We start from the raw sequence: 7,483 nt of genomic DNA, 5'->3' as shown, positions 1-7,483 counted from the left end.
GAAAACCAAGCAACAGAAACAGACAAATCCTTCAAACGCCTTCTTCAATAACAACTTCCAGCCATGCAGCATTAGCTACTCTGACAATGAGTGCTAGCCAGGGCCAGATTATATACTTATATAGTAAAGAGAAAGCCAGCCACCTAGTACTGGAAGTCCAGCTTGCACGGAACCAGGTGGATCCACACCAGATAATATGCTCAAGGAAAAAAAAAGGTGTTGTTCCAGCGTCTGGTGAAATAGTTCTTTCTTTAGTTTAAGTCCATTAAAAATGTACAAAAATTACATAGACAGGGCGAGGGGGCAAGACGCGTTTTGAACTCTCACTTGCGTTCTTTATCACAGCTTGGCACAATCAATAGGATTTACTAAAATATGAAAAAAGTGCCAATGACACAATTACATCAATGAATTTATTCCTTAAGCAACAGATGTATGAAAACAGTCAATAGTGATACATGGTTCCTCTCTGTAGATTAAAACTTTAGGGCTTCTTGAATCGAGGTTAAATATCCATTACGCTTCTTTCGTTAATAATTTGGTTTATCTCCTCCTCTTGCATGTGAAAAGTTTTTCTATACCTAAAACTTGCAAAAAGACATGTCACGATTGTGCTCAATAATAGAATGATATGCAATAGCCGAAATGTTTCTACTGATATTACAGTTGTGGCCAAAAGTATTGACACCCCTGCAATTCTGTCAGATAATACTAGTTTCTTCCTGAAAATGATTGCAAACACAAATTCTTTGGTATTATTATCTTCAGTTAATTTGCCTTAAATGAAAAAACACAAAAGAGAATGAAGCAAAAAGCAAAACATTGATCATTTCACACAAAACTCCAAAAATGGGCCAGACAAAAGTATTGGCACCCTCAGCCTAATACTTGGTTGCACAACCTTTAGCCAAAATAACTGCAACCAACCGCTTCCGGTAACCATCAATGAGTTTCTTACAATGCTCTGCTGGAATTTTAGACCATTCTTCTTTGGCAAACTGCTCCAGGTCCCTGATATTTGAAGGGTGCCTTCTCCAAACTGCCATTTTTAGATCTCTCCACAGGTGTTCTATGGGATTCAGGTCTGGACTCATTGCTGGCCACCTTAGAAGTCTCCAGTGGTTTCTCTCAAATTATTTTCTAGTGCTTTTTGAAGTGTGTTTTGGGTCATTGTCCTGCTGGAAGACCCATGACCTCTGAGGGAGACCCAGCTTTCTCACGCTGGGCCCTACATTATGCTGCAAAATTTGTTGGTAGTCTTCAGACTTCATAATGCCATGCACACGGTCAAGCAGTCCAGTGCCAGAGGCAGCAAAGCAACCCCAAAACATCAGGGAACCTCCGCCATGTTTGACTGTAGGGACCGTGTTCATTTCTTTGAATGCCTCTTTTTTTCTCCTGTAAACTCTATGTTGATGCCTTTGCCCAAAAAGCTACTTTTGTCTCTTCTGACCAGAGAACATTCTTCCAAAACGTTTTAGGCTTTTTCAGGTAAGTTTTGGCAAACTCCAGCCTGGCTTTTTTATGTCTCGGGGTAAGAAGTGGGGTCTTCCTGGGTTTCCTACCATACAGTCCCTTTTCATTCAGACGCCGACGGATAGTACGGGATGACACTGTTGTACCCTCGGACTGCAGGGCAGCTTGAACTTGTTTGGATGTTAGTCGAGGTTCTTTATCCAACATCCGCACAATCTTGCGTTGAAATCTATTGTCAATTTCTCTTTTCCGTCCACACCTAGGGAGGTTAGCCACAGTGCCATGGGCTTTACACTTCTTGATGACACTGCGCACGGTAGACACAGGAACATTCAGGTCTTTGGAGATGGACTTGTAGCCTTGAGATTGCTCATGCTTCCTCACAATTTGGTTTCTCAAGTCCTCAGACAGTTCTTTGGTCTTTCTTTTCTCTATGCTCAATGTGGTACACACAAGGACACAGGACCGAGGTTGAGTCAACTTTAATCCATGTCAACTGGCTGCAAGTGTGATTTAGTTATTGCCAACACCTGTTAGGTGCCACAGGTAAGTTACAGGGGCTGTTAATTACACTAATTACAGAAGCATCACATGATTTTTCGAACAGTGCCAATACTTTTGTCCACCCCCTTTTTTATGTTTGGTGTGGAATTATCTCCAATTTGGCTTTAGGACAATTCTGTTTGTGTTTTTTCATTTAAGACAAATTAAATGAAGATAATAATAACAAAGAATTTGTGATTGCAATCATTTTCAGGAAGAGACTGAGTATTATCTGACAGAAGTGCAGGGGTGTCAATACTTTTCGCCACAACTGTATTTGAATTGAGTCTATCATTGTAATGTTCATTAAAACTAGTTTTTCATTTACGTGTAGTGCATCGTATGTAGAATGCATCACATACGGTGCAATTCATTTTGTATGCCACGTTCTCTGAGTCACAATTGATACGCTGTGTAATTTTATACTCATGTGAATGGTCAGAATCATAGACGACAGAACTGCATAATGTGAACGAGTGCATTATGTTGGAGACAAAGTTGGAGAAGTGAGTTACCTAATGAAGGGGCCTTTTTAGCTACAACATTGCAGCCTTAGTTCACAAAGCGTGCTAAGTATTGGTAGATGTTTATTAAACACTTCCTTTATTTCTGAGAATTCTGCACTGTATTGCAGCGAAATGACGGGTTTGTTAATCTTTTACTTTTGTTTTAGGACACAATAGATCTGTTTATTTTTTGTCAGAAATTATTTTCGTACCCCGTCCAATACCCATTGAGGATAACCTCGTTGTTTTCATCTTTTTGAGGTTGACATTATTTCATTTTCAACCACTGCGGGGTCTGAACCATCTCTGACAATCCTTGTGAACTCACCTACTGGTAAGTAGCCACAGGCTGCGGTCGGCTGCTGGGAACATGCATGATGGAATTACCTGCAGACGGTTTACGATGGACAGCAGTGGATACAGTATCACTGGGAATCAAATCTAAGAACACCAAAGATCTATAGGAAACAGTAAATTATCATTCACAAACGTGACAGATCCTGGTCTGGCAGATCCATCCCCTGCCATATGAAGATCATCTACGAACCTACCATACCTGGATACACTGGAGATGTAAGGGTTACTGTCTGAATACAAAACACAATGTTCCCAATATGACACAGTCACATGTGCAAGAGAAGGTGAAAAACGAGCACCATCGAAACTCCTTGGATTTGTAAAAAGTTCTGTCAAAAAACAAAATAATTATGATTTAATAAAAAAATGGTTACATCTTCTATTGTTGCATTATATCAGGATACAGCCTGAACTTCTCTGAATGTAATCTCGATGCTTCCATAGCTATGTGGCCTGGTGTGGACGCGTATAAAGAGTTAACATCGCAGCCCGTCCAGGTGTAATCTGATGGCCATCTTCTGTGTGACAGCTGATCTAGAATATCCTCTGTGACATTAATGTATCCAGGTACGTTGAGTCCAAGCACTGTCCCGAGCGTTCAGTGCAGGACCCACTGATGATCGGTCGCAGTGGGGGGAAGGAGTCTGTATGCACCTCTGGTAGAGCGTGCATTGTAGGTGTTACAGGATTCAATGATATTAAATATTCTCTCATTTTTCTGTTACTATGCCTAGTCTTTCACCCTCCGCTACTAAAATATTGATTTGCTCACTGAATTTTTTAGTTGGATTACATTTTAAGCGGGAATGTGTTTTCATCAGACAAAAGCTTCAGAATCTGCGCCTTATAAGTTTCAGTGTCCTAAACAACTCTCCTGCCGCCTTTGTCAGCCCTTTTCACTGTGATCTCTCATGATTAAATGTTTTGTCCAAGCTTGGACTCAATATTTAGGTGAGGTATTTTTATTTATTTTAAGGCTTAAAAAGGATAATTTCCTCTCCAAAACCTCCTGAAACGGCTCCATACAATCAACCCTTGAGTTGACAGGATAGAAATAAGGATTTTTCATCATAATATTGTCCGTCCTTGAAGCGGCATCTTCAGATGAATTTCCTCTTAATTCTTCCAAATTTAGTACAGCAATCTGTTCTGAAAAATCCAATCCTCGGTAAACGTTTTCACAAACATGTTTTTCTGTTCAGAAACTCCATCCAGATTATATAGGAGGAGATGGGAGTGGCTAACAGTGAACAGCTGAGAGCCTTAATGCAGGAAAGCTTCCAGGAGCTCTCAACTGAGCAGATTAACCCCTGCACTGCTAAAAGAAACCTGCACGGTTCAATATGAAGCTGAAGTGCTTCTAACCAGTGCAGGAGTAGGAGAAATCAGACGCTGCGGTCTTATGGCTCCTCTATGTTGTGGTAAACCCGTGACAGTCCAATCATTGATTGAAGATAAATCACATTTTTTTGACAAATCTCTCAATGAGAACAGGATTTATTTCAAACCTAAAAAAACTCAAAATGCAGCAAATTCTGCACAAATGTCAATTTTCTGGGTTGTAAAGAGCTGAGATCGATGATTTGTGGGTTCTGCAGTGTTACACATCACATTACTGACATCGGAAGCTTTTCCATCAGAAACTTCCTAAGGCCGAGTCCACGCCACACCGGACCCTTCTGTGATTTCACCTCCACAATTCGGCCTCCATTCATCTTGGGAGTCTTTGGAGAGTTTCTGCTTGAATTTCTCTGCAGGAAGTCAGAATTGCCCCCAGAGCTGCTGTTGTGATGTGATCGGCCTCCCACCCTCATAGATCTGCTGAGGATCCTCCAGATGGTCTCAATATGTTGAGGTCAGGGGAGGGTGGTGGCCTCACTAAAAGTTTTATCGTTTATGCCCATAGCAGCCAGTGACTCGGGTCTTCTCTGCGGCATGAGATGGGGCATGGTCATCATGACATGACTTTACTACAGACGGTGCGGTTCTTTTTTTTATGCCATGGAAGAAAGTGGTCGTCAGAAACTCTATATACTTTGCCGAGATCATTTTCACACTTTCAGGGACCATAAAGGGGCTCCCAGCTCTCCTCCCATGATTTCAGCCAAAAACATGACTCCTCCACCTTCTTGCTGATGTCTCAGCCTTGTTGGGACACGGTTGAAATCCACAAGCCAACCACTACTCCACCCATCTGGACCATCCAGGGTTGCACGGCATCATCAGTAAACATGGCTGGTGTACAATCAGTCTTCATGTCATTCGGGGCCGCTGTAGTCATCTCTGGTTGTGAGCGCTGTTTAGAGGCGGCCGAATAGTAGGATTATGCACAACTGCAGCCTCTGGAGGATCTCTCATCTTGAGGTTCGAGGACTTCCTCATTATGCCTTTATGTGCAAAAACCTTCCTCATGATGCCTTTATCTGCAGAAAAGTTCTTCATTATACCTTTATTTGCAGGAACCTTCCACATTATGCCTTTATCTGCCCAACCCTTCTTCATTATGCCTTTATTTGTAGGAAACCGTCTGTGCTCTGTATCAGCCACAAATCTCTCCACAGTAAGATGATCACCCTTATGTTTCCATGAATAGCCGGATTACTTACGGTAATGCTCTTTTAATGAGTCCATGACAGCACCCACAGGAGAGATAGGGATCCGCCCCAAGGAACAGGAAACCTACAGAGACATAAAAGGGGGCGGTCCCCCTCTCCTCCTCAGTTTAATTTCAGAGTACCCGGAGGACCGCCAGTGTTAGTCAACCATCGCAATGTATCATCAGAATATAAACTTCATAGAAGTAATTACATTGGCTTTTATTAGGGAGGGATGTGACTGGGTGCTGTCATGGACTCATTAAAAGAGCATTACCGTAAGTAATCCGGCTATTTACCCTTCGCCATGACAGCACCCACTGGAGAGATTTCCAGAGACCAACACCTAGGGGGGGACCACTGTGCTGAGGATAGTCCTGCCAAAGTGTAGGTCAGAGTCGGAAGACAGGTCAAGCCTGTAGTGATTATAGAAAGTGGAAGGAGCCAACCAAGTTGCAGCCTTACATATATCCTCGATTGGCACGTTCCCTTTTTCGGCCCAGGAAGAAGCCATGGCTCTGGTGGAATGTGCTTTGATACCCTCCGGAGGTTCTTCATTTTTCATGGAATATAGGTCAACCGGATAGCGTCTCTTATCCACCTGGATAATGTTGCTCTTGTGACTCCATATCCTTTCTTTTTGCCCTGGAAGGATATGAACAGAGCCCTACTCTGCCTCCAACTACTAGTTTTCTCAATATATTGCAAAACTACTCTCCTGACGTCTAGAGTATGAAATTTTTGTTCTTCAGGAGTAGAGGGGTCTTTAAAGAAAGTAGGAAGATGTATCTCTTGTGACCTGTGGAACTTCCCTGCTACCTTAGGAAGGTATAGGGGGTCCGGTTTTAAGATTAGTCTGTCATGAAATGTGAGAAGGTAAGGTTGATCTATCGACAAGGCCTGAATGTCGCTGACTCTCCTAGCCGATGTTAAGGCTACTAAGAAGGCTGTTTTTAACGACAAGTGTTTTAAAGATGCTGTGTCTATAGGCTCAAACGGAGATTCTGTTAGAGAGTCTAAGACTAGATTTAGATCCCAAGGAGCTACCCTAGGAATGTGGACAGGAGTAACTCGTTCACAGGCCGTGATGAAGCGGGATACCCATTTATTACCAGCAATATTATGGCCATAGAGGGCACCCAGAGCGGACACCTGGACCTTTAATGTGTTAACTGACAGACCTAACTCTTTCCCTTTCTGCAGAAATTCTAGTATAGATTTTATTGGGACTTCAGAGGGGTTTGAACTAGTATGGAATTGTAGAAACTTCTTCCATACTTTGGTGTAAATTTTTGTTGTAGATGGTTTCCTGCTAAGCAGGAGTGTATCAATTAGGCCTTTTGAAAAACCCCTGGAATTTAGTATCTGCCTTTCAAATTCCAGGCCGTCAGGTGGAGGCTGTCCACCTGAGGGTGGAAGAAAGGTCCCTGAGAGAGAAGGTTTGGGATTGAGGGAAGGACCCAAGGATCCGTCACCGACATTGACCGCAGGCACGAGAACCATGGTCTCTTGGGCCAGAATGGCGCTATCAGTATTATCCTGGCCTGCTCTTCCCTGATCTTCCGTATTACTTGTGGAAGCAGAATTATCGGAGGGAAAGCGTACGCTAGCTTGAATTGCCAGGGTGTTTGAAGAGCATCTAGAATGTCCGGGTGATCTGCACGGGACCGAGATGCGAATTTCTGGACTTGTTTGTTTTGTTTTGTAGCGAACAGGTCTATTTGGGGCTTGCCCCATAACAATGTTATCTTGTGGAAAATTTGAGGATTGAGACACCATTCTCCTTGATGAAGAGTGTGTCGGCTTAGGAAGTCCGCTTGTTGATTGTCCTCTCCTTTTATGTGGACTGCCGAGAGGGACAACAGATGCTTTTCGGCCAGGATTAAGGTACTGTTTGCGGAAGACATTAGAGCGTCTGATCTTGTGCCGCCTTGTTTGTTTAAATACGCCACTGTCGTAGTGTTGTCTGAACAGATTCTGACGTGGCTTCCTCATAGCTGTGGGAGA

General features: G+C 42.9%; 1 long non-coding RNA gene across 6 annotated transcripts in view; it reads right to left on the bottom strand.

Annotated features, from left to right (window-relative positions):
• Positions 1-415: 415 nt before the first annotated feature.
• LOC143777157 (uncharacterized) overlaps positions 416-7,483 on the bottom strand; it is a 68,975-nt gene continuing 61,907 nt past the window's right edge. For 4 of the 6 annotated variants that reach the window (XR_013215982.1, XR_013215978.1, XR_013215983.1 and 1 more), the window contains 3 exons: positions 3,082-3,211; positions 2,854-2,983; positions 416-581 (listed from right to left, as the gene is read on the bottom strand). This is a non-coding gene — a long non-coding RNA (uncharacterized LOC143777157). Of the gene's footprint in view, positions 588-2,853; positions 2,984-3,081; positions 3,212-7,483 lie in introns of all 6 variants that reach the window. The other 2 variants (XR_013215979.1, XR_013215980.1) reach the window with 2 other exon arrangements.

This window comes from Ranitomeya variabilis, chromosome 5 (assembly GCF_051348905.1).
Source record: "Ranitomeya variabilis isolate aRanVar5 chromosome 5, aRanVar5.hap1, whole genome shotgun sequence".
NCBI classification, from domain to species: domain Eukaryota; kingdom Metazoa; phylum Chordata; class Amphibia; order Anura; family Dendrobatidae; genus Ranitomeya; species Ranitomeya variabilis.
The sequence above is the reverse complement of the archived record's forward strand: the minus strand, read 5'-3'. Positions and strand labels throughout refer to the sequence as shown.